Below are 22,948 nucleotides of genomic sequence, written 5' to 3'. Positions count from 1 at the left end.
TATGTGAGAACATTAAAATTGTAATGAAATTATGACAATATTTTGTATGGTAAGCTCCGTATAATAATATTGGTGAATATATTAACCCAATAATGAATCCAATATGGGTAAGGCTGTAATAACAATTATGTGAAATACTCAAAATAATGAAAACATAATAAAATTGTGATAACAATTACTATGGTAAACTCCGCGTAATATTATTGGTGAATAAATTAACCCAATAATAAATCCAATAAGGATATAGCTGAAATAACAATTAAAAATCTATTATACACAAGCAAATAACTATGTGCAGATGATCCCAATATGGTGCAGTGATGCAAACTTATAGGTAGATTCACAAAGAGTTAGGTCGACTTATCAGTATAAGCCAGCCTAACTCAGAATCTACGCCAGCGTATGCTCAAACGGAGATACGATTAAACATATCTACGTTTTTCAGGCGGTATTTAGGAGCTATTTTTAGCGCTGTGCCGCCTGAAAAACTCCTCAGTATGAAAGGGGTCTAAGTGACACTTTAAATAAAATACAAAAAAAAGTGAAAGACGTATTCCAGTGCTGCTGATCTTCTGCTGCCTTTTTGCAGCCACTTCCTGCCCACATGTGTGTCCTCCACGGTGACTATTAATTGCTCTGGTGATTATTTATTTATTTTTTGGTCACCATGAAATACTGGAGCCCAGCTGCACATAAAGGGTGGTAATTGTTGATGGTACACAGGGCTTTATCAGAGGACATAAAAGACTTTACTGTTTTGTTTTTTTAATCCCATAAAGTGTATTTTTTCTACAAAAATGGCGTTTGAAAGACCGCTGCACAAATACCGTGTTACATAAAATATTACAACCACCCCCATTTTATTCTCTAGCGTCTCTGCTAAATATATATGTAAATGTGTTTGGGGGTTCTAAGTAATTTTCTAGCAAAAATAAGCATTGCTGGTTGTCTTGTCATACCAACGGCCATAAATGGTTAATGTCACGTGACAGCAATTCTTAAAAATTTCAGCTGGACCTTAGTTGGTCTAATGATATCATAATTCTCTTCCTGTAGGAATGCTGTTTTCTTGATCAAATTGTACGCAAGAAGCTTAATTGAAAGAAAAATTTGCTACATCGTATGTTTTTTTGGAGAAAGTTTAGAACGTGGTGGAGACGCATGGAAGCAGTAAGTACCATCACAGCGTTATATATATATATATATATATATATATATATATATATATATATATATATATATGTGCAGGTATCACTAGATGGTGACCCACGGTAGTGCGGGTATCACTAGATGGTGACCCACGGTAGTGCGGGTATCACTAGACGGGCATGTGCGCCCCCCACGAGGCTTCTTAAAGGGGGCGTACAGGTAGGTCCATTTGCCATTCTGCCAACGTATATCGGCATGCAGCGGTCGGCAAGAGGTTAAAGAGTAACTGTTATCTGTCCCGCCGTGGCTCCTCCTGACCCGCTGTTGTCTCACCGATGGTCCCATTCACTTTAATTGGATGGCTGGTGATGCGGCAGTGACACAAGGTGAGGGACATGGCGGCAGCGGGTGAGTGGATGCCTGCTAATAGGCGCTGCCATGATGGATCTGAAATTAAAGGTGCTCTTTAAATGGAAGGACTCCTTTAAGGCTAGTTAGAATCTTTATTATTTACAAACAAAATTAAGGTTTCCTATTTAGAATAATAATCTGTCAGGTTATTAAAACAGTGATATCACAACTGATTCAATCATAGAGTTCGTAGTGTACATAGATTTGCAAAACAATCGAACTTTGGTTTATCTCATGGTTAGGGCCCTTTCACACGGGTCGGATCAGTAATGGTCCGCTCTGTGTATCCGCAAAGCTCTGCGGGGATCCTCCGTAAAATCCCAGCTGAGCTGACAGGGCGGTCCCCGCACACTGTGCAGGGACCGCCCTGTCTTTCCTCCGCTCTCCCCTATGGGGGATCGGATGAACACGGACCGTATGTCCATGTTCATCCGATCCGGCAGACGGAAGAAAAATAGGATTTCTTCCGTCTGCAATTGCGGATCTTTGTGGAGGCGGACAAATTACGGGTGTCAGCGGATGTTCATCCGCTTACACCCGTAATCACATAGGGACCCATGTATGTCCCGTTTTCATCCGCAAACGGACGGATGAAAATGCGGACATACGGTCTATTGTTACACCACCTCAATAGCAGCCGTAACTTTGCGACGGGAAAAACCGACAAGCGACGACGTAACGAACGCGCGTACCTTCGTGGATCGCCGTAAAAGCTAATTTGCATACCCGACGCTGGAAAACTACGCAAACTCCACCCAGAGGCGGCCGAAGTATTGCATCCTAAGATCCGAAGGCGTACGCCTGTCGCATCTTAGCCGAATGCCGTCGTATCTTGTTTGTGAATCACAAATTAAGATACGACGCGGCAAATTTGAAAGTACGCCGGAGTATCAGTAGATACTCCGGCGTACTTTTTCTGTGAATCTGGCCCCATATGTCTATCATTTCATCTCGTTGATTGGAATTTTTGAGTCAATTACCCTGTTATCAGGATGTCATGGGGTTTCATACACTTTCCGTCAATTACCTTGAGAATTTAAAGCGGGAGTTCACCCATTTATTAAATTTTTGCCCTTGTCCCCTTAGATTCCTGCTCGTTCGGTCTAGGGGAATCGGCTATTTGTATTAAAATATGATCCGTACTTACCCGTTTTCGAGATGCATCTTCTTCCGTCGCTTCCGGGTATGGGTCTTCGGGAGCGGGCGTTCCTTCTTGATTGACAGTCTTCTGAGAGGCTTCCGACGGTCGCATCCATCGCGTCACTCGTAGCCGAAAGAAGCCGAACGTCGGTGCGGCTCTATACTGCGCCTGCGCACCGACGTTCGGCTTCTTTCGGAAAATCGTGACGCGATGGATGCGACCGTCGGAAGCCTCTGGGAAGATTGTTCAAGAAGGAACGCCCATTCCCGCAGCCCATACCCGGAAGCGGCGGAGAAGATGCATCTCGTAAACGGGTAAGTACTGCTCATAATTTAAAACAAATAGCTGATTCCCCTAGACAAAACGAGCAGGAATCTAAGGCTAAAAAGTGCCCTCTAAGGGTGAACCCCCACTTTAAACAATAAATCTATGACAACACTTATATGTGTTGTTTACTGCTTATTATAATTTCATGAAATTTATAATCTTTTTGCAGCTTTAGTTTAAATGCTTACATACAGATCGGAGCTTTTTGTCTAAATAAAAATAAAAAAAAATATGCCATTCACAGTCTGACTTGCCCCCACTGGGCTCAGTTTTGCCACCGTTTTTCTTAGGTAGTCCCTAGAGCAGGCTTTTCCTTATTTTCTGCCCTCAACCACAAGTCGCCATGTAACCTTTCCAAGGTTTATACATTCAGGGCTGGTGCAAGGATTTTTGACACCCTAGGCCAGGGGTCTCCAAACGTTCTAAACAAAAGGCCAGTTTACTGTCCTACAGACTTTAGGAGGGCCAGACTGTGGCCATTGGAAATGGAAAATGTCCCAACGTCTATGGGGGAAAACCATGCCCCATCTTTGTGTTAGTGGAAGGAATTGTGCCCCATCATTGGTTATATTAGACGCCATTGTCAATGGGAGAAATTGTGTCCCATTGTTGGTGTCAGTGGGAGGAATTGTGCTTGTTCATTGGTGTCAGTGGGGGAATTTGGGCCCACTCATTCTTGTCAGTGGCAGGGCCGGCCCTACCATGGGACCTGATGGTACCTTGGCCCATGCAGCACTTTCAGGGGGGGGGGGTGGGGGGAGTGGCAAATCAATGTTCAAACTGCTGCCTAATAGTTGGTGCGCCCTGTGTTTGAGCCGAGCTCAGCAATGGGCAGAGGCGGGTGTCCTGTGATTGGCCGAGCAGCCGCAGGTCATGTGCAGGACCTGAGGCTTGTGATTCGATGAAGGAGCTGGACTGTGTGTAATCGTGCCAGCCCTGGTCAGTGAGCAGAATTATGCTCCATTATTGGTATCAGGGGATGAAATATTGCTTCAAGGGCCAAATCAAAGCAAGCAAAGGGCCTTCTTTTGCCAACCCCCCCCCCCCGCTAACCCATGACTCCGCCCCCTTTGCCCTGCCCATGTATACCCCATCTTTTTAATGAAGGGCCCAGCTCACCAGCACCCTTCAATGCAGCCTCACCAGCGCCTAACAAATGGAGCCTCACCAGCGCCCATCAATGCAGCCCCACCATGTAGGGTGACCACATTTCCAAACTACCATTCAGGGACACTCCCCTTCTCAAAAATCAGCTTGTGCTGTAACGAATCACAACACAGTGGTTGGACACAAGAGGTGGGATTTATGATTTCTCCAATCACAAGCAGGGGGCAGGGATTGTGCTTCTTCAGGCATTCCCAGCCAGGACAAGTACTGTCTGAGTAAAGCAGTGATGTGGCTGCATTTTTTGGGGGGCATTAGATTGGCTCGGGGGCGTGGCTGTGTCAGTTTCACTCCGGGACACTGTATTGTCCTGGCATAAAGGTGCCCAGGACAGACCTGCAAAATGCGGGACTGTCCCGGGCAATCCAGGACACTTGGTCACCCTACCTACCAGTGCCCATTAATTCAGCCCTTCCAGTGCCCATCAATAAATGTTTGCTTGCTTCCATTCATTTGTGAGTCGAGACACAGTCCTCCGCCGCCGTTGTGCCTCTGACACTATATGCGAACGGAGCGGTGGCTGCCTGCAGATGCTGGGACTTAGTTGCTTGCTGCTTTGAGAAGGGAGTAGAAACACCAGTGGCTGGGCGCCCCTAAGCAGCATTGCGCCCTAGGCGGCTGCCTAGTGGTAGCACCGGCCCTATATACATTCTCAGAAAAGCCTAATGACTTTTACCATTTTATCTATTTAATTTCTACTCCCTTCCTCTGTCTCTTTAAGGACCCAGAACAGAGGAACCAGTGATGGAGCAACGGAGTGTTGATGTTTTGTCTTGGAAAGTAGGGTCGGGTCCCTTAGGAAGACTCAGCCATTCAGTTTCCAGTTAAACTCCTCTGGAAGTTTGCAATGGAATGGGTTTACCACAGTCATATATACAAAATCAGCTAAGGTTTTACAATTCTCATGCTAGCCCAGTCAGCGATGAAGGAGAAATTTGCTGAGAGGCATACAGAATAAAGGCTGCGACACCAATGCTAACAAATGAACAGAAGTAGCTCAGAGCCCCTCCACAAAACACACAAACATGTTTAGCTGCAGCCAGCAGTTCCAACACTTTTGCTTGCTCCATCAATTTTAAGAAAATTTGGGTTTCAAACTTTGTGACTGCCACGATGTTCACATGGGGGGGGGGGACTATACAGTTCATACATGTTGCTTATAACCAGGGCTGTGGAGTCGAGGAGTCGGAGTCGGGGGAAATTTTGGGTACCTGGAGTCAGTCGGCAACCAATGCACCGACTCCGACTCCTACTAAATTTAGATTGGAATAAAAAAAAAAAAAAAGCAAGTTTAAATGTCCCAATTCACAAAAAGTTATAATTAATGACTTCTCTACTGTAAGAATAAAGACCAATGCATGCAGTGCCTCACGTAACCGCAAAACGAACACGTTAAGTGACCGTGAAGAAGCATGCTTTTCATGTGCTTCACTATATGGCACGCAACGCACAATTGGGAGCTGCAATACTTATACTTTCCATAGTGTTGTGTTCTGCTTTTACAGGGAACGCAGCGTCCATGTGTAACCTAGCCTCTCACTGATAAGGGATTAAATAAATGTTTTTTGCAGGACTAGAGAGTGAGACACTTGTATAAGTAAAGGGAATGGAGGGCCAATAGTTCAAGACTGAAGCTGTAAACCATTGGAAAAACTGCTGTCATTTAGCTAAGGCTATAAAAACTTGTAAACTCCGATTGTTAGCTTAAACTTTAAACATGACTATGGGATTCTCCTAGGAAAATCATGTTTTAGAATAAAAAAACGTTGTTTTCATTGTGTTTGTCTTTTGCTTAAACTGTGCAATACAGTAGACTGTTGGCTTCCCAGCAAGTAGTCCTGTGGTAGGTTGCGTTTCTTTCCCTCAAGGAATGTATAAAATAAATTTGCATATTAATACAGAGGAGTCGGAAGTACATAAAACTGAGGAGTCGGAGTCAGAACATTTATCTACCGACTCCACAGCCCTGCTTATAACGCACTGTCAAACTCCTATACCTGCTCTCTGGCATCACACTGCCACACGTCGGTTGTTACTCCCCTCCTTTTCCTTCACATCGGAAGCCTTCGTCTTCTACTATTCCCACATGTGACCATTCCCTTGAACTCCTCCAATCTTCACGGTAGTATCTTCCTCAAGCGTCACCTCTGCTGGGTCCCTAGCTTGGCACCCAAGATAAAATATAAAGGGTTATGTGGCCCAAACCAGCGCAAAAAATTGAATAAATAATTACTAATAAAACTAATGCTAATAGGAGCAGCTCGTTGTAAAGAAAATGGTGTAAAAAGAATCAATACTAAATTGATTGAACCGCGCTCCCTAGTAACTTGTGAGGATTCAATAGTGCAACATAATCAAAATGATCTCGGCAAATGCCAACATAAACCCACAAAAAACATGTTATATGAGTGCAAAAGTCCAGCACAAATATCCAGTAACGTGAATAGTATCCACACTAAAATTGTGATAAAGTGCAAATGCAATAGGATCTTCAGATTCTTGATGAGCAGTACAGGTTATGTAGATATTCCACCGCCATCCTCAGCCACACATCCTACTGACCAGACTTCCATGGCCCCTATTACAGGCGGTCAAAAACGCTTAGAGGGTAACACCGACAGGAGTTTTTAAGGTCACAATGACGATCCCAACGAGCATCCGCCCTCCAGGAACCTGCAACAGATGAATGCAGATGCTTGGCGATATTACCAATCAATGGGAAAACGGTCACAGCTCCAAAAAACTGTGCAAATAGTTTTCCAGTAATTAAGGGAAAATGCTTGCATGGTGAAGTATATCACGATTTATTTCCCCCAAAATATCAATTAAAAACAGCATAAAATTATGTTTACAACTTAAAAGTCCATGTGTGTTTGGAGAACGCCGTTAAGCGTTCCAGCTGCTCTCCAAATGACGGAAGTGACGTATCACGGTCAATCCACCCTACCGGTTTCGACAGTACGCACCAACGTCATCAGGGGCCATGACCTGATGATGATCGTTTAGGAGAAACCCTGCCTAAACACCAGGGTGCTACACCTGGAGCAGCTGCTGGCTTAGCCTCTCAGTAAGCAAGCATTGGATAAATGCTGCATATTCCTATATTTTTTTTCAATTCCCGAACTTCTCTTTTTAAAGTAGTTCTAAAGGCTCAAAGTTTTTTTTACCTTCATGCATTCTATGCAAGAAGGTAAAAAACCTGTGTGCTTCAGCCCCCCCCCCGTGACAGGCCCAACCAGGAGAGGGGCTTTTGGAGAGGACGTAAGGGCAAGCTTCTTACCCACTGTTATGGTTCATGGAGAGCGCAGATCGTTCTCTAATGATGGACATCGTGATGAATGCTGAGAGGGAGGCTTTTATTCTCTTAATAAGCGCAATAAAGCTTCCCTTCTGGAGTGGATGGAAAGATGTAATATTAGTGATTTAAAGCTTTGTTTTTTTTAAAAAAAATAACAAACATGCTATACTTACCTGCTCTTGGCACTTGGTTTTGCTCAGAGCAGCCTTGGTCCTCCTCTTCTGATGTACCCGGGCGGTGCTCCTGGCACCTCCTCTTCATCGGGTGCCCCCACAGAGAGCCGCTTTCCACGGGAGCACCCCGTACAGGGGTGCTCACGAGTCCTGTTGCTACGTCCATTGACACAGACAGCAGGACTCGGCCCCGCCCCCGCTCAGGTCACTGGATTTGATTGTTAGCAGCTGGAGCTCCTGCTGCTATCAATTTATCCAATGAGGACAGATTCAGCGCTGGGCAGATGTACACCAGGAGTGACGTGAGGAAGCGTTGAGAACGCCGCTGTTCACTTTTACTATTTGCACTCGTTTTTAACTTTTATGTAAGAGCATATTTGCCCCAATAAACGTTCCCCCTTTACTTTTATACTGCACCATTGGAGGCTTCCTTTTCCTCTCTCCCTCCTGTTTCCCTATATTGGGATTAAATAAGTATTGGTCAAGGAGATTGTATAAGTATATACCACTATCAATGAGCCTGAATAAGCCTGAGAGGTACCAGTGGAAGTGTGGAAATTGTTTTATATGGAGGTGAAGTGCTCTATGGCTGTCCTTGATGCTCAGTATATCTATTGATAAGGTGAGAGTTCTGTGAGACCAGACACGCTTGTGATCAAGTTACTGATTATATTCAAGATCTGTGGACATTATAGTTTATTCCTTCTCCTCCTTTGCAGTTCATCTGCTGTATCACATATGGACTTTATTTTTGTGCACTGACACGTTATTGATTTAATATCATTGATCACCTTTATTTATTGTTTCACCATTTTTGACACTGCCAGCGTGTTCATAGATTCTGCGCGAGAATTTTATCTTTATTTCCGTTTTGTGTATTGTAAACACTACTAGCTTTTGCTGCACTTTCACTATTGTTTGTTTTTTGGAGACATTTATTACTCACAGTAGCGCGAAGGACATTATTCACCAATTTTCAGCCAGAAAGTAGCTGCTGAAAGAGTATTCCATCCAGTAGAACCAGGAATTTGTTTCCTTGAAAGAGCTGATTTAGGTTCTCCAACGTAATATCCTTGCCATAATGGATCCACTGTTATACCGATGGCAGAGTAGAAGATTTCCACATAGCTGGGATAGCATTACTGGGTAACAGGAAAGGACACAGTAAATGTTAGAAGAGTTGAAGGTGCAATCCTGGGAGGTGACAAGTAGTAGGGCAGAGTCAAGCAAGGCTCAGCCAGAGGGAAAATGTTGAAGAGTTCCATTCAGCAGAACCTGGACTCCGTAGGCTGACGGAGCGGATTAGGTTCTCCTTCAGCCTAATGTCTTTAAATGGCTGAGCCCTTGTTGTACTGTAAGTAAAAACGAAGAAAAAAATAAATAACAAAAACAATAGTTTTAAATAAATAGTAACCAAAATATAACATCTAATCTTAAATATGTGCTTTTTTTTATGTAGGTAGGACCCATTGCGGCCACATTCCCCCCCAATTTTAAAAGGAAAGGGGCTCCAGCTGTTGAGGTAAATATTGACAATATTTCTGCGTTGCTCCTATTTTTCTTTTTGTCAGATTTGTTTATTGATTTTGTAAATATAAACATTGGTACAATTAACAAAATACTGATTACATTTAGATGATAGCATTAGTTAAATTTTACATATGAAAATCTTCGTATTGCTTGTATTTACAAGCAATTGAAGACTTAAAGCAGGGTTCCAGTCACACTTTTTTTTTTGGCCATTTAAATATTATGTAGATAAAGTTCCCATTAAAGAGCATCAAACATACCACATCGCTGTCTAAAATAATAAAAAAACTTGCCTCCACTGCTGTCCAGAACAATGTGGCCGTTTCCATCTCCTGTGTGGGCAATTGAAGCCCAGTACATTTTTTTTTTCACTCTTCCCGGCGAGATGTGCATGCTGGGTAAGCTTTAAATCCCACGCATGTGCATTAGAGCACCGCTCGTAGCGGTTATTGTTTGTGCCATTGTCATAACAGGCGGCAGCGGAGGAACGTCCCCCGTTGCTATGACAACAAAGATAACATAATCCCCACACAGATACAACTATTAATGACTCACCGTCCAAGCACTCTGTTTGCAGTGCTTGGATAAGGTGGGTCATTAGTTTAACACAGCCACCTAAAGTTGGTTTCAATTTAGTAAAATAATGTATATATTTAAATTGAAATGTAATTATATTTAGACATGTGAGTGTTGAGATAGATGTGTATATATCTATCTATATATATCTCTATCTAGATATATCTAAATAAATATATATTATATGATGGAACGAACTATATGATAGAACGAACTATAGACACGTGTGTGTGTGTGTGTGTATATATATATATATATATATATTTATATATATATATATATATATATATATATATCTCCATGTCTAAAAAATGTATTTTTCCTGCTGTTGGGCTATGATTAGTAATGCAGACCATAAGTCATTCATTGTGGTTATTGTGATCTTTTTAACAGATTTAATTATCTCATTTTTGTATATATAAAAAATATAGCTATATGTGTGAATATTAGAGATATATATATAGATATATATAGATATATATATATATATATATATCTCTATCTCTATCTCTATCTACTTCTCGCCCAGTCAATCGACAATTGACGTCTGGGAAGTGGTTGTGAAATCCCGACTAGACGTCTATTGATTACAGGATTACATGGGGGCGTGGCGATCGGTGATGCAGGGTGTCTGACACCCTGCATCTCCGATCTCGGTAAAGAGCCTCCGGCCGAGGCTCTTTACCACGTGATCAGGAAGAGCCATTGATGGCTCTTCCTCACGAGTAGAGGAGAGCCGATCGGCGGCTCTCCGGGGGGGGGGGGGGGGGTTCACGCTGATTGTTTACCAGCACAGCCCCCCCTTGGATGCCCACACTGGACCACCAGGGAAAGGGGCAGTAAAAAAAAGAGAGATGCCAATCAGTAAAACAAGTAATGCCCTCAGTGTCCATCAGTGCCACCTCACCGGTGCCCATCAGTGCCACCATATCAGTGCCTGTAAAAAAAAAATAACAGAAAAATATAAAAACGTTCTTCTTTTCTAAATTTTTGGTCTGTTTTTAGTTGTGCAAAAAGTAAAAATCGCAGAGGTGATCAAATACCACCAAAAGAAAGCTCTATTTATGGGGAAAAAAATGATAAAAAATTGTTTGGGTACAGTGTAACATGACCGCACAATTGTCATTCAAAGTGCGACAGCGCTGAAAATTGGCTTGGGCAGGAAGGTGCGTAAGTGCCTGGTATGGAAGTGGAGATATATACATATATACACACACACAAAAAAATTATTGAATAATATTGTTTCAAAATATAACAATTTCAACCGTGTATGCCTTTTTATAGTCTGTGTTAATCTTCGAATAACTGGCAAAAAAAAGAGCTAACAAAAAACAAAGGTGGAGGGTTGGTAGAGTTTTGATAAAAGGGAGAAATGTAAAGAAATTTTTTTTTATTATAATTTTAGATAGTTCTATTGATAATAAATAAATAACACATATATACACACACATATATATTCTAATAATATTAATATACATTAATGTAAAATATATAAATTTTACTATACATACATATATTTTTTATATATATAGTAAAATTTATATATTTTTTACATTAATGTATATTAATATTATTATAATATATATATGTGTGTGTGTGTGTGTGTGTATTTATGTGTTGTTTATTTATTATCAATAGAACTATCTAAAATTATAATAAAAAAAAAATTTCTTTACATTTCTCCCTTTTATCAAAAACTCTACCAACCCTCCACCTTTGTTTATTGTTGGCTCTTTTTTTTGCCAGTAATTCTAAGATTAATAACCGACTAAAAGGCATACACGCTTGTAATTGTTATATTTTGAATCGATATAATTACATATTTTTTATGTGTGTGTGTGTATATATATATATTTATAGGGCTGTGAAAGATTAATTCCTCAATTGAATCTTTAATTTTTTTGATCGATCACAATTCTTGATATCACCAGACATCCTGGTCAGTGAGCCTTGCTTGCCCTGCTGGATGCAAGCAAACTGCACCCACTGGATTGAGGTACCTATGCATCTGTGGAGCAGGAGGATGCATCAGGCTCCATCAGGGTAAGGGGGCCAAAATAACCATTGTTTTCCTGTCCTAAGCAGTTTTGTGCAGACAATTCTTTGTATTGGCAACATCTTTTCCGTGCAAAAGACTGTTCAGTTCTTCAGGGTATATTGTCAATAAAATGTGATCATGTCTGCGTCCAGAAAATGTAAACACTCTGGTATGTCTGCGTGATTGGCTAAAGTGATGCCTACTATAAAGTGACTTGACAGTCAATATACTAGATACAAATTTTGTTTTATTAAAGTTAAACTAACTTTCTACGTTTTTTTTAAAGTTTAATAATAAAAAATTACTTGCGACAGTGCTACAGTTTGAATTTAAAACGTATTTGTGTGAACTGTGAAGTTAAAGCGGATCTCCACTCTAAAGTGGAGTCCCGCTGATCGGCACCCTCCCCCCCTCCGGTGTCACATTTGACACCTTTCAGGGGGGAGGGGGGTGCAGATACCTGTCTACAGACAGGTATCTGCACCCACTTCCGGCCCTACGATACGGGTTTTTTCTCCGCTTCCCGTCCGTCCCCCGTTGTATGCTGGGAACACTCGGCTCCCAGCACACAGCGGGAGCCAATCGGCGGGCGCAGCGCGACTCGCGCATGCGCCGTAGGGAACCGGGCAGTGAAGCCGGAGCGCTTCACTTCCTGGTTCCCTCACCGTGGATGGAGGGGGGAGCAGCAGGGTGACGAGCGATCGGCTCGTCATCTGCTGCGATCACCGCTGGACTCCAGGACAGGTAAGTGTCCTTATATTAAAAGTCAGCAGCTGCAGTATTTGTAGCTGCTGGCTTTTAATATATTTGTTTAGTGGCACATCCGCTTTAAGTCATGGATTGTGGAAACTAACTAGTGTCGGGTTATAGTATATAGTGTATACCACATTTACCACTGACTAATGCAGAGTTGCAATGCAAGGAGATCAGCTAAAAGTAGCTGGATCTGTATGTGCATTATAATTGAAATTAGTTGATTAATCAATTAAAAATAAAATTGATTGAACACGAAAATAAATATATTCGATTTATTATATCTGTTAAAAAGAATTCAATAACCACCGTGTATGAATTTTATGGTCTGTATTAGTAATGTTTGCCTTTTATATTTTATAACAATTATTGTACTATATATATATATATATATATATCTCAGTTATTATATAATATAAAAAAGATTTTGTTTCATTTCTCACTTTCCTCTTTCCTCAACCCTACCTTTTTTTCTTTTTATCTTTTTTTTTGTCTGTGGTTAGACAAAGATTACTAATACAGACCATAAAAGGCATACACTTTTTCAACTTTTTTTTGGTATAAGTCAAGTAATTTAGTTTTTGAATAATATCCTATTCCTTTGCATTGTACTGAAATGTCAATTGAAATATAGATATATAGGGCCAAATCCACAAAAGAGATACTCCGGCGTAAGCCGTCGTATCTCTGGTTCTAACTTTGGAACTGATCCTCAGAAGCAGTTTTCCTAAGTTAGGCAGAAGATCCGACATCTGTAAGGGACTTACACTGCCGGATCTTAGGATGCAGTACCGCATCCGCCACTGGGGGCATTTCGAGTCGAAATGCCTCTTCTAGTATGCAAATTAGCACTTAGGACGATCCTCAAAGCTTTTGTGCCTAGTTTTTTCGCCGTAAGTGTTAGTTTGCCTGGTGTAAAACTAGGGCTGCTTTTACAAAGTGTAAAGTTAGTCACACCTTGTAAAGGCCCATTCAAGCGACGGCATTTGGTATGCATTCCCGAGGGAGAACTCCACGGCAATTTGTAAATTCCAAACCGGCATGGGTTCCCCCCCAGGAGCATACCAGGCCCTTAGGTCTGTTATGGGTTGTAAGGAGACCCCCCCTCCGCCGAAAAATCGACGTAGGGGGTCCCCCTACAATCCATACCAGACCCGTATCCAAAGCACGCTACCCGGCCGGTCAGGAAAGGAGTGGGGACGAGCGAGCGTCCCCCCCCCTCCTGAGCCGTGCCAGGCCGCATGCCCTCAACATGGGGGGGTTGGGTGCTCTGGGGCAGGGGGGCGCACTGCGGGCCCCCCCACCCCAGAGCACCCTGTCCCCATGTTGATGAGGACAGGACCTCTTCCCGACAACCCTTGCCGTTGGTTGTCGGGGTATGCGGGCGGGGGCTTATCGGAATCTGGGAGTCCCCTTTAATAAGGGGGCCCCCAGATACCGGCCCCCCACCCTAAGTGAATGGATATGGGGTACATCGTACCCCTATCCATTCACCTGGAGGCAAAAAGTAAAAGTTATTAAAGCGGGAGTTCACCCATTTGTAAAAAAAAAAAATTTCTCCCCTTAGCTTCCTGCTCGTTCGGTCTAGGGGAATCGGCTATTTTTATTAAAATATGAGCAGTACTTACCCGTTTTCGAGCTGCATCTTCTTCCGTCGCTTCCGGGTATGGGTCTTCGGGAGCGGGCGTTCCTTCTTGAGTGACAGCCTTCCGAGAGGCTTCCGACGGTCGCATCCATCGCGTCACTCGTAGCCGAAAGAAGCCGAACGTCGGTGCGGCTCTATACTGCGCCTGCGCACCGACGTTCGGCTTCTTTCGGAAAATCGTGACGCGATGGATGCGACCGTCGGAAGCCTTTTGGAAGACTGTCAATCAAGAAGGAACGCCCATTCCCGAAGCCCATACCCGGAAGCGACGGAGAGGATGCATCTCGTAAACGGGTAAGTACTGCACATATTTTAAAATAAATAGCCGATTCCCCTAGTAAAAACGAGCAGGAATCTAAGGGGGAAAAGTGCCCTCTAAGGGTGAACCCCCGCTTTAAACACACAACACAAGGGTTTTTAAAATAATTTATTATTCTGCTCCGGAGGCCCCCCCTGTCTTCGTTATTAGCTCAATTACCAGCGGGGGCGTCTTCTTCCACTCTCCGGGGGTCTTCTTCCACTCTCCGGGGGTCTTCTCCGCTCTCCGGGGGGGGTTTCTTCTTCCGCTCTCCGGGGGGGGGCTTCTCCGGACTCCGGGGGGCTTCTTCCATCTTCTCCCCTCTTCCGCTGTTGACTCGGCGAACCCCGGTTCTTCTGCAGATGTCCGGTGCCTTCTTCTTCAGCGCTGGCTGCCTGCTATGTTTGTGTGTTAGCTCAATTACGAGCAGGCAGCCGGCGCGGTCTTCTGTGACGTCAGGGTCTTCTGTTCTTCTCTTCCGATGTTGCCTCGTCGCCTGTTGTCGCTGTAATGATGGATGCGCGCCTTGCATCCCATTTATATAGGCATCGCCGTCCCATCATGCTCTGGTAGGTACCCACGTGGTGGGTGCACGTGGGTAGGCACCCACCACGTGGGTACCTACCGGAGCATGATGGGACGGTGATGCCTATATAAATGGGATGCAAGGCGCGCATCCATCATTACAGCGACAACAGGCGACGAGGCAACATCGGAAGAGAAGAACAGAAGACCCTGACGTCACAGAAGACCGCGCTGGCTGCCTGCTCGTAATTGAGCTAACACACAAACATAGCAGGCAGCCAGCGCTGAAGAAGAAGGCACCGGACATCTGCAGAAGAACCGGGGTTCGCCGAGTCAACAGCGGAAGAGGGGAGAAGATGGAAGAAGCCCCCCGGAGAACCCCCCCCCCCCCCCCGGAGAGCGGAAGAAAACCCCCCCCCCCCGGAGAGTGGAGAAGACCCCCGGAGAGTGGAAGAAGACCCCCGGAGAGTGGAAGAAGAAGCCCCCCCTGGTAATTGAGCTAATAACGAAGACAGGGGGGGCATCCGGAGCAGAATAATAAATTATTTTAAAAACCCTTGTGTTGTGTGTTTAATAACTTTTACTTTTTGCCTCCAGGTGAATGGATAGGGGTACGATGTACCCCATATCCATTCACTTAGGGTGGGGGGCCGGTATCTGGGGGCCCCCTTATTAAAGGGGACTCCCAGATTCCGATAAGCCCCCGCCCGCATACCCCGACAACCAACGGCAAGGGTTGTCGGGAAGAGGTCCTGTCCTCATCAACATGGGGACAGGGTGCTCTGGGGTGGGGGGGCCCGCAGTGCGCCCCCCTGCCCCAGAGCACCCAACCCCCCCATGTTGAGGGCATGCGGCCTGGCACGGCTCAGGAGGGGGGGGACGCTCGCTCGTCCCCACTCCTTTCCTGACCGGCCGGGTAGCGTGCTTTGGATACGGGTCTGGTATGGATTGTAGGGGGACCCCCTACGTCGATTTTTCGGCGGAGGGGGGGTCTCCTTACAACCCATAAAAGACCTAAGGGCCTGGTATGCTCCTGGGGGGGGGGGAACCCATGCCGGTTTTTTCTTTGAAAATTGGCATGGAGTTCTCCCTCTCAGGAATGCATGCTGAGCGACGCTGTCATTTTTTTTTAAAATTATTTGTTTTCCCGGCTCGTCTTTTTTTTCACCCGTCGCAACTTTAGTGTCCCGTCGCAATCCACAAAGCCGCCCGGCGTCAATTACGTTCGCGCGATGCACGTCGGGAAAATGACGTCACACGCATGCGCAGTACGGCCGGCGCGGGAGCGCGCCTCATTTAAATTGTAAACGCCCCCCGGAGAGGAGGACCGCCTTACGACGGCGGCACTTAACTTACACGGCTTGAAATTTTTACGTAAGTGCTTTGTGGATCAGGCACTTAGGTAAAAACTTTAAGTCAGTGTAACTTAACTGCTGAAAGTTAAGTTACGCCGCCTGGCTGAGGATTTGGCCCATAGTATTTTATATAGATATATATATATATATATATATATATATATATATATATATATATATATATATATATATATATATCTTTATCTATCCATCTCAATATATATATATATATATATATATATATATATATATATAATATTTACATTTAAATATATATTTATTAAAGCGGTTCTCCACCCTAAAGTGGAGTCCGGCTGATCGGAACCCTCCCCCCCTCCGGTGTCACATTTGACACCTTTCAGGGGGGAGGGGGTTGCAGATACCTGTCTAAAGACAGGTATTTGCACCCACTTCCGGCCCGGCATTCACGGGCAAAAGACGGGCATTCCGTCACTTCCCGTCGCCCCCCCCGTTGTGTGCTGGGAACACTCGGCACACAGCGGGAGCCAATCGGCGGGCGCGGCGCGACTCGCGCATGCGCCGTAGGGAACTGGGCAGTGAAGCCGCAGCGCTTCACTTCCTGGTTCCCTCAGCGTGGATGGCGGGGGGAGCAGCAGAGTGACGAGCGATCGCTCCACATCTGCTGCGATCGGCGCTGGACTTCAGGACAGGTAAGTGTCCTAATAAAAGTCAGCAGCTGCAGTATTTGTAGCTGCTGGCTTTTAATATATTTTTCCCATGGCACATCCGCTTTAAATATCTATCTATTTATTTTTTTGTATATTTTTAATTTATAGGTGACTTATGTTGCAGCATCTCTACTCTATATGTGTATTTATTTATGTATCTATATATAAACACACACTATATCATTACATAGTTGACATTCTTTTTTCTTCTTTCAATAATTGTTTTCTAAACCAATATTAAAATTATTTTTTTTAGTCTGATTTTTAACCACTTCCAGACCTTAGGTGTTTTTCAGATTCGGCATTTACAAGACTAAAACAGTTTCTTTTGCTAGAAAATTACTTAAAACCCCCAAAAATTATATATATTTTTTTCTAACACCCTAGAGAATAAAATGGCGGTCATCGCAATACTTTTTGTCACACCGTATTTGCGCATCGGTCTTACAAGCGCACTTTTTTTGGAAAAAATTCACTTTTTTGAATTAAAAAATAAGACAACAATAAATTTGGCCCAATTTTTTATATATATATTGTGAAAGATAATGTTACGCCGAGTAAAATGATACCCAACATGTCACGCTTTAAAATTGCGCCCGCTCGTGGCATGGCGTCAAACTTTTACCCTTAAAAATCTCGATAGGCGACGTTTAAAAAATTCTATAGGTTGCATTTTTTGAGCTACATGGTAGCTCTAGGGCTATAATTATTGCTCTCCCTCTAACGATTGCGGCGATACCTCACTTGTGTGGTTTGAATACCGTTTTCATTAGAGGGCGCTACTCAAATATGCGTTCGCTTCTGCGCGCGAGCTCGTCGGGACGGGGCGCTTTAAAAAAATTTTTTTTTTTTGTTTTCTTATTTATTTTTATTTATTTTATTCTTTTTTACACTGAAATAAAAAAAAATGATCACTTTTATTCCTATTACAAGGAATGTAAACATCCCTTGTAATAGAAAAAAGCATGACAGGTCCTCTTAAATATGAGATCTGGGGTCAAAAAGACCTCAGATCTCATATTTAGACTTAAATGCAAAAAAGAAAAAAAAAGGAAAATTTGTCATTTAAAAAAAATGACAACAAAAAAATTGTCTCTTTAAGAGGCTGGGCGGGACTGACGTTTTGACGTCACTTCCGCCCAGCAGAGCTATGAGGACGGGTGGGGGCCATCTTGTCCTCACTCTCCAGGCGGCAGCATCCGATCTCCTCCGCCGCTACCGATGGCTCCGGTAAGCGGCGGAGGGCGCGGAAGAGCGGCGGGAGGGGGGGCCCTCTCCCGCCACCGATAACGGCGATCTCGCGGCGAATCCGCCGCGGAGACCGCCGTTATCGTTTACACGGCCGCCCGCTGAAAATATGGATACCTCGGTTTTGGCGGCAGCAGCTGCTGCCATTACCGAGATATCCATATTTAAAAACAGGACGTACATTTACAATAGGCGGGTCTGGAAGTGGTTAAAGAAGACCGATTTATTACCTGAAGCTATTGTTAATCTACAGTTAAAACTGTACAATGGTAAGTGAAATGTAATATTTAATTAGTGTATGAAGATTATCAGTTATATTTTTGTTTACCGTAATTTCTCTAACTTTATATTTTAGGATAATTCCGAACTGACCGTGTCATTGAATGAGGGAACATCTTCCAGTTCTAATAATTCAACACAATGAAAGCATACGTTTGTTTTTGTTATATATGTTTTTTATGTTTTTTTAATCACTGTCTTTAAATAAATGTATTTATTTCTAAATTCATTTCTCAATATCTATATATTACAATTGTGATGCATTTGCCTATATGTCTCAGTTTAATTCTCCCTGCTTGCCCTGTGTGATTCAGTCCTCGGCTAACAGGTTATTGACGTGCTAATGTCCCCTCACTATTTCTAAAGGTTAATTGATCTATTGTGTTGTGTGAAGGAGATCTGTGTTCAAGTGGCTTGTGTTAATTATTCTGATTGCTCCATTGTGGTAATTATCTCTCTATATGCGGGGTCGAGCTGTCTAGTTAATGTATTCAGTACAACTAGTAATCAGCGTCACTGATCGGCTCCGTCGTGTCTGCCTAATCCTCTGTATGGAAGCCCCAGTGTGAGGGGGCGGAGATTTGTCATTGTAACAGTTTTGGAAATTACATATAAGCTGTGTGATATAACATTAAAGTCTGTCTTGTTCTAGCAGTAAGCCTGGACTCATGTGTGACTTAATGGGCGATCTCAGGAATATTCCTCCTCGTGGAATATTGGGTTATGTTCTTATGGAAGAAGGGAATCTTTGACGGGGATATCATACCAATACCGTCACAATTGGTTGGCAGCAGCGGGATTTTCCCTTCTACTCTCCTTTACACCCGGATTCCAAGCAGACACTGGAAGAACTACTGGAAGTTCGTGAAAGGATTGCTAGCAACAAAACCAAGCGGGTCATCATAGCAGAATCAATGGAGCTAGACCAGGAGGACGGGATTGCAGCAACGCCAGCAGTACAAGAGATGGAGACACCAGTGATTCAGGAGGAGGAATCGCCAGCCAACAAGCTAATGAGAGAGAAGCTAGCATGGTTCGGTCCGAACCCAACAGCAGATGTGGTGCTGAGAGTGATGGAGCTACAGGAGGCTAAAGAAATAAGGGACGCAGAACTACAGTTAAAACTGGCAGCAGTCCGACAAGCAGCCGCACATTCTCCAAACAGTGAGTACAGCACAGCAGACACAAGGAAGATTCCGTTTAGCGCTTTTAAAGCTTTTGGTGAAAAGGACTGTGAAATTGATAACTACCTGGCAGATTTTGAGAGACAATGTAACCTGCACGAATAGCTAGAAGAGAGTGGGTTGCAATACTGTCAGGCAAAGCTTCTGATGCTTTCCGGACCGTGCCAGATCAGGATATCCATAGCTACGCCCGGGTTAAAGAAGTGCTCCTGGCTCGTTATGCAGTAACCCCAGAGTCCCATCGACAGAAGTTCAGGGACTCATGCAAAACCACGGAAGACTCTTACGCGGAATGGGCATGCCAGTTATCCCTGTCGGCCTCTAACTGGGTTAACAGCAGCCAGGCCACCACCGCAGAGGACATTTTGCAACTAATGCTCCTGGAGCAATTTTGAAATCACATCCAGACGGATGTCAAAGATTGGGTGAGAGATCGCAGGCCCATGACTCTACCAGAGGCCGCGAAGTTGGCGGACGAATATGCAGATACTCGCAAGACAAACCAGGTCACACCACGGGTACAACCTCCACGACCAACGGTGCCCTCACACCCACCAGCCGCTAGATCCCAACCTCCTAACAGACCGGTGACATCTAGCCCTCGCTATCCACGCCAGGAGGACAACGAACAACGCTGCTTCCGGTGCAAACAGCTGGGTCACTTCAAGCAGAATTGCCCCATGAACGACAACACCAGGTCAAATTGGTCTCAACCTGGGTACCGCCCACCAGCAGCAGCCCATTGTGTAGACTCGGCTTGGGATCTCCAGGAGCTGGGTCCGGAAGAACCATTGGACACCATTTACGAAGTCCTCACGGTACAATCTGGTATTACGGACAACAGGGAACACCATTGTCAGCTGGTCATGGGCGACAGCCATGAGTCGGAGGGGCCCTGGAGGGAGCTGGGCAGAAAGAGGCACCGCCGGCCACCCTCCAAGAAGAAGAGGTCCTGGAAGCCGTATAACAAGCTGACCTGGGAGGAGAAGAAGCGACTGGAGGAGAGGGAGTCGCAGCGGGCGTCCCAGGTGCGGGCCGAGATGTTCGCCAAGGGCCCACCGGTGGCCCCCTACACCACCACCCAGTTCCTGATGATGAAGGACCACGTGGAGAGCCTGCAGGACATGAGCAAGCAGGAGCTGATCCGTGAGTACATAGAGCTGGAGGAGTGCATAAGCCGCATGGAGGAGGAGAACAACCACCTGAGGTCACAGCAGGCTGACCCCCCCCAGGCTCCATGAACTGGAGATGGAGCTGGAGAAGCTCAAAGAGGAGAACTGGCGGCTGCAGAGGGTGGCTGACCCTATGGGGCCCTGATTCCCCCCCCCCCCCCCCCCCCGAACTCCGAGCACCAGTGCTACAGCATTTCAACAAATATAACTTTTTCTTTTTTTTATGAATCTCCTGTGATTGTCACTTCAGAGCCATAACCTGCCCCTCCCATAGCGGGACACCTAGATGGCGGCGCACAGACCCATTCGCCGTCTTCACACTGACTTCTGGTGACTTTGCAGATCGCACACAGACTTGGGGACTGACCGGCGTGTGATCTGACGACCCGGTGGCATACCTGAGTCTGAAGCAGTTGCCAAGGGAGGTCAGTCACGCCAAACGGAGTTAACCTCAGACTAAAAGCTCTGAACCCGTCAACCCTACTGGACCAGGGAAGGTCCAACCGGGTTTGCCGTAGCAGGGAGAAAAAGGGGGGCCATTGTGATGCATTTGCCTATATGTCTCAGTTTAATTCTCCCTGCTTGCCCTGTGTGATTCAGTCCTCGGCTAACAGGTTATTGACGTGCTAATGTCCCCTCACTATTTCTAAAGGTTAATTGATCTATTGTGTTGTGTGAAGGAGATCTGTGTTTAAGTGGCTTGTGTTAATTATTCTGATTGCTCCATTGTGGTAATTATCTCTCTATATGCGGGGTCGAGCTGTCTAGTTAATGTATTCAGTACAACTAGTAATCAGCGTCACTGATCGGCTCCGTCGTGTCTGCCTAATCATCTGTATGGAAGCCCCAGTGTGAGGGGGCGGAGATTTGTCATTGTAACAGTTTTGGAAATGACATATAAGCTGTGTGATATTACATTAAAGTCTGTCTTGTTCTAGCAGTAAGCCTGGACTCATGTGTGACTTAATGGGCGATCTCAGGAATATTCCTCCTCGTGGAATATTGGGTGATGTTCTTATGGAAGAAGGGAATCTTTGACGGGGATATCATACCAATACCGTCACAACAATATACATAATATCATCTGTCATGTTTTCCTAAATAGAAATATGACCACATATGACTGGGCTGTGGTGTTGTCTCACTCACAGTGGACGGGGCCGACAGCTACCTCCATTGCGGTTGTAGTTCTGTCAGGAATGCGTCAGCGAGTCCTCGCTCGGACGGGTAAGTACAGTCCTTCCCGCTTCGGTGGGATGGACGGCTGGGCATTTCTGGGGTTCAGGGGTCCTCTTCTCCCTTCCCTGCTCCTTTCCCTTGCTGCATTGCTAAGGCACACTGTCCGGGGGGGGGGGGGGGCTTTCCTGAGGGGGCTGTTTTATCTGGCACTTTTTATTGTTTGATACTATGTTTTCCTGCAGGGTTTTTCACTGTAAAAGCCCTAGGAGGCTTTCCGTTTAAAATGCAGCGTTTTGGCGCCATTTTTGGGAGGTTTTTAATTGCATTGAAAACTCCCATTGGCGGCCATTTTGTTGTCGCGTCACCATGTGCAGCGGGCCGCCATCTTTGTGCAGTCCTGACCCCTATTCTACTGCGCACACAGGTCCCTGCACACGCCGCACAGTTCCTTCACGGTTCTTTTCCTCTCCACCTGCCGTGTGCTGAGAGCGGTCGGCAGCGCTGGGCAGTCTCCTCCTGAGGTGAGTCCCCTGGGTACCTGGTCAGCGCAGCAAGTAGGTAAGATGCCCTGTATAGGGCCCTGGGAGCGTCAGTTTTTTTGTAAAGACAGGTGACTTGCATATACTACATACACACTATGTACTGTAAATGTCTTTTATATTTGGAGTCAGTATCTGGTCTTTTCCCAACATGCTGGTGGCAGCAGCAGGTGTTAGCACCTGGGATTCCCACAGAGACTTGATTGTTAGCCCTGGACACTTTTGTGCCAGGGTGGGGGCGGACTGCAGACGGGCGGGGGTTAAGAGTGCCCCCT

General features: G+C 44.9%; 1 long non-coding RNA gene across 1 annotated transcript; it reads left to right on the top strand.

Annotated features, from left to right (window-relative positions):
- Nucleotides 1-1,060: 1,060 nt before the first annotated feature.
- LOC120935471 lies at nt 1,061-18,790 on the top strand. Its single transcript, XR_005748505.1, has 3 exons — nt 1,061-1,170; nt 9,123-9,185; nt 18,676-18,790. It is a non-coding gene; the product is annotated as an uncharacterized LOC120935471 (long non-coding RNA).
- Nucleotides 18,791-22,948: the final 4,158 nt, after the last annotated feature.

Source organism: Rana temporaria, chromosome 4, assembly GCF_905171775.1.
Source record: "Rana temporaria chromosome 4, aRanTem1.1, whole genome shotgun sequence".
Taxonomy (NCBI): Eukaryota; Metazoa; Chordata; class Amphibia; order Anura; family Ranidae; genus Rana; species Rana temporaria.
The sequence above is the reverse complement of the archived record's forward strand: the minus strand, read 5'-3'. Positions and strand labels throughout refer to the sequence as shown.